We start from the raw sequence: 10,000 nt of genomic DNA on the forward strand, positions 1-10,000 counted from the left end.
CTCTCTCTCTCTCTCTCTCTCTCTCTCTCTGATTTACCTGGCTGTGTTCATGTTTCAGATTATCTACTTAATAAAAATAAAAAATCCAAACGCTATGTCATTGTGGCAACATCTTTTGCAATGGAGATAGAGGATATATATATATATATATATATATACATATATATATATATATATATATATATATATATCTTTATTTTATGAAAAACTTGTGATTAATTGAAACAGTGAAAATGTTACTATTCCTACTATTTGAAGTCTAAAGTCAATGTAAGTGGCATTGAATTATCAGAGAATCATCTATGAATAAGTTTATTGTTATTTTAAAGAAAAGAATTATTTGTTCTAAGTCTTATGTATGGTACGTTCTATAGAAATCACTGTTTTCAAAAATGAAGGAATTCTATTGTAATCTTTTGATTTGGAACGATTAGGTAAAAAGAGATCCATGAATTGTTCTGGAATAAAAAAACACAGTCTGAGAGAGAGAGAGAGAGAGAGAGAGAGAGAGAGAGAGAGAGAGAGTGAGTGAGTTTGGGTTTCAAAAGTAACCTCTTAAAATTTTCTCTTGTTATTATTGTAGAATACTAACCCCCCCCTTCTCTCTCTCTCTCCTCTCTCTCTCTCTCTCTCTCCTCTCTCTCAACTAATCCGGAACCTCATATTAGCAATGCCCTACCTCCAGGTCATTCACTCACAGCTGAGGTCATTAGAAGAGAGAGAGAGAGAGAGAGAGAGAGAGAGAGAGAGAGAGTTATTGCTTTTTCACTGAGTAAAAATCAACAACGAGAATGGAGATAATGGCTAAATCCACTTAAGGCTTTTTCAATCAGAACTCGTCAATCTGATGATATGAGAGAGAGAGAGAGAGAGAGAGAGAGAGAGAGAGAGAGAGAGTCGATGTTCCTACAGCAGAGGTCATAGATTATTTACCATTTGTATTGGATAGTTTTTCTTCGAAGCGATCATAAATAATAATAATTTCCATAATTTTGATCATAACTTTAATGATTATTATTATTATTATTATTATTATTATTATTATTATTATTATTATTATTATTATTATTATTATTATTATTATTATTATTATTATTATTATCGTTATTATTATTATTATGATTAGTATTTTTATTATTATTATTATCGTTATCGTTATCGTTATCATAATCATTATTTATACATCACTTCACCCAAAACTAATATGACATTCAGCCAATCAGGTGTTATAATGGGACACCTGGATTACTAAATATTGAAATCCTTCATTTGAATAAACATAAAGATTAATTCTCTTAATTTGATTCAATTTGAATTATATTCGAAATAATCTATTTTTTCCTTCTGCAAATACCTTTACTCTTTTTCTAATAATATCATTGCTTCGTTTTATTGTTATATTAGATAATTAGTAGAGGTTGAAATTAATATCTTTGTTTTTTCTTTACTGAGAGAAATATTATCCAAATATTTTCTTTTTTTAATTATATTTAATTTCGTGATTTAGTTTCAAATTTTTTTCAATCAGTTTACAAAAAATAAAATGTTTGTTTACCAAAATACCATTTTGTTCCATAAAAAATAATTTATATGATTTTCCATGAATCAAAGAAATTTCCAATATAAGATATGAATAAAATATTCTAATATAATTTTGCACAATAAGAAATAATGTTCTAATACAATTTTGTGCAATCAGAATAAATTTTTGGTTTAATTTTGTACAAAAATATGCATATTTTTGTACAATAAATAATAAATTTCTATTATGATTTCGTACAGAAAAAATATATTTTTTACAATAAAGATAAGTTTCTAATATAAATTCGTACAAAAAATATAATACGTACAATAAAAATAGATTTCTTATATGATTTTGGGCAAAAAAAAATCTAATATAATTTAATACAAAATATTATGATATTTTGTACAGTAAAAAAAAATCTTATATGATTTTGTAAAAAAAAAAAAGAAAAATATATCTATCATTTTGAACAAAAAATTAAAATAGTATAATTTTCCATATAAAAAAAAAACTTCTAATAACAATTGGTACAAAATAAAAAATCGCCAATATTTTGTACAAAAGACAAATTCATCATTTTGTACAAAAAATATAATATATTTTTTCACAAAAAACATTCTTGTATAATCTTTGGACGAAAAAAAAAAATCTAAAATATTTTGTACATAAAAAATTCCAATATAAAAGCATCTATCATTGAACTTCTCCCTTGATTTTCCAGGCCCTGAGTCTTGCCAATCCCTCGTTATCGGAAACAGATATATCAGCTTCAAGATGGATGTTTTGAGAGAAGAAACGAACTGGGATGTCATGATAGGAAGAATGGACACATGTGAGTCTAGAGTCTGGCTTTGTTTTTGAATGAAGAAGAAAGGAGGTATACTTTTTTATATATATATATTTCTGTTTTTAATTGGAAAGGTCTTTGGAGTTACAGAAGATTATATATTCTAATCTGTCTTATATATATCAATAGGTAATCTCACATAGATATTATAAAGCTAAAAATCTAAAATTCATTAGATAAAAAAAAAACAATAAAAAATAGAGGGCCACTCAGTAGAGTGCAAACCTCCGCTGCGGCAGCTTATTCCTCGACCTTCTGCTCCACCTTGACCTTGAACTTTAGCTTTACATGAATTAATTATCGCGTATGTTTTATACATTCTAATATGAATCAAGTTTTGAAGTGTCTGTGACAACGATGTTCAAACTTATGGCTGATTACGTGAATAGGACGTTTTGCTTGACCTTTGACCTTGACCTTCCAAAATTTAATTATTTCCAGCATTGCACATAACACTTAATCCCTGTAAGTTTCATTACTCTACGATTAAAATTTGGAACTGTTCATAAATAAACAAACACACACTCAAATATACAAACACACAAACACACAAACAGAGGCGAAAACATAACCTCCTTTCAACTTCATTGGAGGAGGTAATGATTTGTAAACATGAAAGTGATATCAAGAAACGAGAATTGATTTAATTAGAATATCATAGGGATCCCTGAATCCAAAATAGACTACATAGTAATAGTACAATAGTGTACACAAGCCGTCAAAAATGACGTCTAAATATTTAGATAGACATGTACACACAGATTCAACCTTTCCCACCCCCTCCCCCTTTCCTAATTACGACCCGCTAGTTCGGCAGTTTGTGGGAGATTGTGGTTAGCAAGTGTACCTCTCAGGATAACCCAGTTTCACCAGGGTATGATTACTCCCCCTTACCTGCGCATGACTGGATATATATATATATATATATATGTATATGCAAGGTCTATAGATAATCTATAGACCTTGTATATATATATATATATATACATATATATATATATATATATATATGTATATATATATATATATATATTATATATATATATGTGTATATATATATATATATATATATACAGAAGAGACGCTTGACCGACTAGTGACAGAATTTGGAATGGTGTGTGAGAGAAGGAAGTTGAGAGTTAATGTGGGTAAGAGTAAGGTTATGAGATGTACGAGAAGGGAAGGTGGTGCAAGGTTGAATGTCATGTTGAATGGAGAGGTACTTGAGGAGGTGGATCAGTTCAAGTACTTGGGGTCTGTTGTTGCAGCAAATGGTGGAGTGGAAGCAGATGTACGTCAGAGAGTGAATGAAGGTTGCAAAGTGTTGGGGGCAGTTAAGGGAGTAGTAAAAAATAGAGGGTTGGGCGTGAATGTAAAGAGAGTTCTATATGAGAAAGTGATTGTACCAACTGTGATGTATGGATCGGAGTTGTGGGGAATGAAGGTGATGGAGAGACATAAATTGAATGTGTTTGAGATGAAGTGTCTAAGGAGTATGGCTGGTGTATCTCGAGTAGATAGGGTTAGGAACGAAGTGGTGAGAGTGAGAACGGGTGTAAGAAATGAGTTAGCGGCTAGAGTGGATATGAGTGTGTTGAGGTGGTTTGGCCATGTTGAGAGAATGGAATATGGCTGTCTGCTAAAGAAGGTGATGCATGCAAGAGTTGATGGGAGAAGTGCCAGAGGAAGGCCAAGGTTTGGGTGGATGGATGGTGTGAAGAAAGCTCTGGGCGATAGGAGGATAGATGTGAGAGAGGCAAGAGAGCATGCTAAAAATAGGAATGAATGGCGAGCGATTGTGACGCAGTTCCGGTAGGCCCTGCTGCTTCCTCCGGTGCCTTAGATGACCGCGGAGGTAGCTGCAGTAGGGGATTCAGCATTATGAAGCTTCATCTTTGGTGGATAATGTGGGAGGTTGGGCTGTGGCACCCTAGCAGTACCAGCTGAACTCGGTTGAGTCCCTGGTTAGGCTGGAGGAACGTAGAGAGTAGAGGTCCAACCCCCCCCCCTTTTTTTTTTTAGTTTCATTTGTTGGTTCGACTACGCCCCCAAAATTAGGGGAAGTGCCTTTGGTATATGTATGTATATACAGTATATGTATATATATACACCTATATATGTATATGTATATATATACACATATATATACATATGTATATACAAATATATATATATATATATATATATATATGTATATATGTATATATATAGTGTACTACTTGCTCTTTATTATTTACTGTAGATGAGATAACCAAAAAATAAGATTCAATAATACCTACATTAGTGCGTTATAAATACCTTCATGAAAAGTACATGTTTAGTATAAGTGTATTTTTTCAATAGAATTCTACTAAACCCAAAATAGATTTAAGATATACGTTCAGGCAATATTTATTTTATGTATTAGTACAATCTAAACTAACACCAGAATAAGCTAATACATTTTTCCTATTTCTAAAAGACAATATTAGATGAATCCAATTTCTCTCCAGCTGAGAAGTGACAGAAAAGCTGACCGATGAATTAATCTAGATATTTATGATCTTTGTCTGACCGGAGACGTTTTCCCAAGACTATAAATCTTCGAGATAGACTCAGACATTTTATTAGATTGGACTGATATTTGTGCCCCAGGAGATAGAAATATCTGAAGGTTTAAAGGTTGCTCTTGAATGGCAGGAGCAAGGGACAGTGGGTGTTTTAGAGACAATTATTATTATTTAGAAGGTTATGGAAATTATTTTTATTACTAGGATTATAAACACTTAAGTTATTATTATTATTATTATTATTATTATTATTATTATTATTATTAGTAGTAGTAGTAGTAGTAGTAGTAGTATTGTTATCAATTTTATTATTATTATTATTATTATTATTAGTAGTAGTAGTAGTAGTAGTAGTAGTAGTAGTATTGTTATCAATTTTATTATTATTATTATTATTATTATTATTATTAGTAGTAGTAGTAGTAGTAGTAGTAGTAGTAGTATTGTTATCAATTTTATTATTATTATTATTATTATTATTATTATTAGTAGTAGTAGTAGTAGTAGTAGTAGTAGTAGTATTGTTATCAATTTTATTATTATTATTATTATTATTATTATTATTATTATTATTATTATTATTTATACTGATATTAATTCTAAAATTATTTAAATTGTTATTATTAATAAGATTATTATGATTATCAAAATTGCAAAAATGAATATTATTATTAAATTTTCTAAATATTTGTTTCCAAAATTATTGAAATTATTGTTGATCATATGTAGACATTATATACGTATCATGAGCACCCAAACTCCCTCCCCTCCCAAGCTAGAACCTGGGAGGGTCAGGCAATGGCTGAGCATCACTCATCAGGTTGACCAATAGGCTTCCCCAAACACACTATCCTTATCTCACAAGAATGGTGAGGTTGCAGACACTACTAGAAACTATCGAGTTTAAGCAAGTCTCGAACCCCAGCCCATTAGATCGCTAGGCAAGGTCGTTTGAAATAGCCTATCCCAATCCAGATAGATCCCAAGGAATATTTTAGCCAGGATTTATAGCCTTTTCCTTGTACCTACTTTTAAATTGTTTTAATATTGTCGAGTTAAAACTATTTTATTACCATTACAGAATGTGATTGCTATTTAATACTCTCTCTCTCTCTCTCTCTCTCTCTCTCTCTCTCTCTCTCTCTCTTTCTCTCTCTTTCTTTTGTTAATATACAGTAGATACCATAGCTGCAGATAATCACTGTTCTACACATTAGAGAGTACTGCTCTGTTTTAATTCAGTGGCTGCTTTCCTCTTGGTAAGGGTAGAAGAGACTCTTCAACTATGGTAAGCAGCTCTTCGAGGAGAAAGACACTCCAAAACAAAGCCTTGTTGTCTAGTCTTGGGTAGTGCCATAGCCATTGCACCATGGTCTTCTATTGTCTTTTGATAGTTTTCTTGCTTAAGGGTACACTCAGGCATACTAATCTATCTTATTTCTCTTCCTCTGGTGCTTTTTAAATTTTATAGTTTATAATCTGTATATGAGAGATTTATTTCAATTATGTTATTGTTCATAAAATAATTGTTCATTGCATCTCTTACAGTTTATTTATTTCCTCATTTCCTTTCCTCACTGGGCTATTTTATGCTGTTGGAGCCCTTTGGCTTATAGCATCCTTCTTTTCCAACTAGGGAGGTAGCTTAGCTGGTAACATTAATAGTAGCTTAATATCAACAGCTGTTACTCGGCTTGATAATGGAAAATACTTCAGTAGTGAAACCTTAAAATGTGCTAATATCATATATGATAATGAGTGGCAACTATGCAATATATTGGGAGGGGCTTACACTTTATTGATAGATGCATTGCCAGAGGCCTCAAGAAAAATTACTCAGATGTAAGTCAAGGTTTTATCAAAGATATATGCCAAAGAAAAACTAATGGAGATTATTATTTATAACTAGATATTAACACAAAAAAACTGTAAGACTGGATGATGTCTTTTTACATACATCAAAATGAGAATGATATAGTTGATATTATGTAGGGCAATTAATGGCAACTGTGCGATATTTAGACACGCCCATTATGATAAATGAATTGCCAGATGCCTCCAGAAGTAAAGAAACCTATTAGTAAGTGTGTCAAGATTTTATCAAAGATATAAGCATAAGACCAACACCAAAAACCATCCCATACCTTGACAGATAGGAAAACTAATCCTCATTTTTATTTATAGCGTGATATAGTTTATCATCTGATTTTTAAAAAACTGAAAGATATAGCCATGATGAATGTTATTCTGCCCATCTCGTGAACTGTGCCTCCGCCATGGCAAACACTTTAATAGTATGAAAACTTCCTTTCAAAACTTCCACAATTTTCTCGCCTAATGCTAGGCCAATTTTCGTCAAGCCTCCCTCCCAAGCGTCCAAGTTTGGAGTCTGGATTGAAGAGAACAGTCCCCGTCAACACTTTAAGAGGCACAAGTTCCTAATTCGGTGTTCGTAACGAGTCAAAGAGGTGTAACAAGGAGACGGCCGGCCTGTGTTGGTAGCAATATGTCGGAAACGAAATCTCCTGGATATCCTTCGGCTTCATTAGCTCTGGAAACTCATAAAAACTTCCTCTCAGCAAACGAAATAAGAAGGAATAACAAGAAAGATAACGTGTTATATTCACGTATGTTGCAATGCGAAATGTTGTTGTAAAGAATGACCATAAATTAAGTAACAAATGTGATATTTGTCAGAAATTGGAATAAAACAGCCTAGTAAGGGTGGCCCTGACTAGAACAGCTTTACTGGTCATGGCAGTACACATATCCTTTCACCATATAAAGGTATCCCTGCTCAGAAGGGATATACACCATATATATATATATATATATATATATATTTATATATATATACATACATATATACATATATATATATATATATATATACATATATATATATACATATATATACATATATATAGCCTATATATATATTATATATATAAATATATATAAATATATATATATATATATATATGAATATATACATATATATATATATATATATATAAATATATAAATATATATATATATATATATATGTGTGTGTGTGTGTATATATATATATATATATATATATAATTTCAGTTATCAATGAAAAAAAGTGGAATAAATAGAAGTAAGACATTAATCATCTTTCATCTGACAACTAAGAAACAAGCAAAAGCTTAAGAACACTTTATAAATGTAGAGAGAGAGAGAGAGAGAGAGAGAGAGAGAGAGAGAGAGAGAGAGACTATTCTACTATCTGCAGATCAAGGATATGTCAGCTACTTCCGTATGACTAAGGTTTCCCAGCTTAATATCCTTTTCTCGTGCGTCTTGAAGGAAATGGCAACGAGTAAAACGGCAACAACTGAAATAGAAACAACGGAAATGGCAACAACTGGGTGGGGGGGGGGGACGGTTGTGATATCACGACCTCCATCTGAATGCATTTCCCACAGGAAACGAAGCTTCAGAGCTCTTTTTATATGGTGATTGTTAAAATACAACCCTGCTATATTTTGCTCTTATGAAACATATATTTTAAATTTTTATACAACCATGTAAAGTCTAAAAGACTTTTAGATATATTTCTACTATATAAACTTACATAAACACTAGACTGTTTTGCCTGAATATTATCAAGAGAATTGTTTGACTTATATTAAGACTAATAGAATATTTACTTCGAATATAGCTAGTAATACATGATATACAATTGATAATCTCTCTGTATTTAAAAACATACAAACAGATAAAAAGTGGCAGTGATGCCATATTGCATGCATACTATTTATGAGATCGTCAGAAGCATATATTTGTACGTTTACACTGTGTTGAAAACTAAACTATCAAATCCCTAATATCTTTTTTTGTTTTTTTTCAAACCTAGTAAGAGAAACCTAAGTAGCCTTGTGGCAGTATGCTATACTAGTGTACTTAACCAGTCAGAAATGGCAGCTGAATAAATATTTAGATAGATATGCACACCCACACAGATTCAGCCCTTCGGCAATTTATGGAAGATTGAGGTTTATGAATGTAGCCTACCATTTAGGATAACCCTTCTCACCAAGATATGACTATTCCCTCTCTCCTCTGACACCTAGCATTACAAGAAAGAAATATTATTATGTATATATAGACAGACACTAGTTCTTTATTAGATAGATGAGGATGAGACGTCACGAAGTTAAACTTACCAAAGCCAGCTGGCTATTAGTCGAGTAGATATTTCTCATCTTGAGGTTGTTGTAAAAAGCCCCTCCCTCTAAGTGCCTGTCTGTTGCCAGATAGTTCAAATTAAGCTATATATATATATATATATATATATATATATAAATACTAGTGTATGTGACCCATAAAAAAAGATGGCTAAATATTTACATAGATATGCATGCACACACATTCCCCTGTTATTAATGATTGACTACTCTCTCTCCCACCCTATCGGAGGAACGGGAGAGAATGAATAGTCATACGTCTGGCAATGCTACCAAGCGTGACCAGAGAGAAAGAAATATATATATATATATATATATATATAGCCAGGCACTTGCTCTTTATTATATAAGGGGAGATAAGCATTTGAGAGAGAGAGAGAGAGAGAGAGAGAGAGAGAGAGAGTTGCTAAAAGCCTCCCTCTTCTCATGTTTTCTCCCTAATTGCTTCCAGCCAACTATCTTATCTGCATATCAGATTCTCAATGGAACTCAAATGACAATTCAGCGTTAGAAGCAATAATTAATCTGTTCTATTCTTCTATTCACCATTCTATTCTATTCTATTCTATTCTCTTCTGTTCTGCTCAACTTTCCACATAAGTGTATCATTTTCATGTAGTCAAACCAGTATATTCTATTGTTATTCTTAAATTTAAAGGTTTAAAGGCCACTCTTCAACAGCAGAGCTAAGGGACAGTGACAAAGTTATAGATACTGACCATATACACATATGATCAACACCAATAAACCTTCTCCATCCAAGTTAGGGCCAGGGAGGTTCAGGCAATGGATGCTGATAACTCAACTCCTAAAGATGGTAAGGCTGCAGACACTATAAGAAACTATAGAGCTTGAGTGGGGCTTG

This window comes from Palaemon carinicauda, chromosome 34, assembly GCF_036898095.1.
Source record: "Palaemon carinicauda isolate YSFRI2023 chromosome 34, ASM3689809v2, whole genome shotgun sequence".
Classification (NCBI taxonomy): domain Eukaryota; kingdom Metazoa; phylum Arthropoda; class Malacostraca; order Decapoda; family Palaemonidae; genus Palaemon; species Palaemon carinicauda.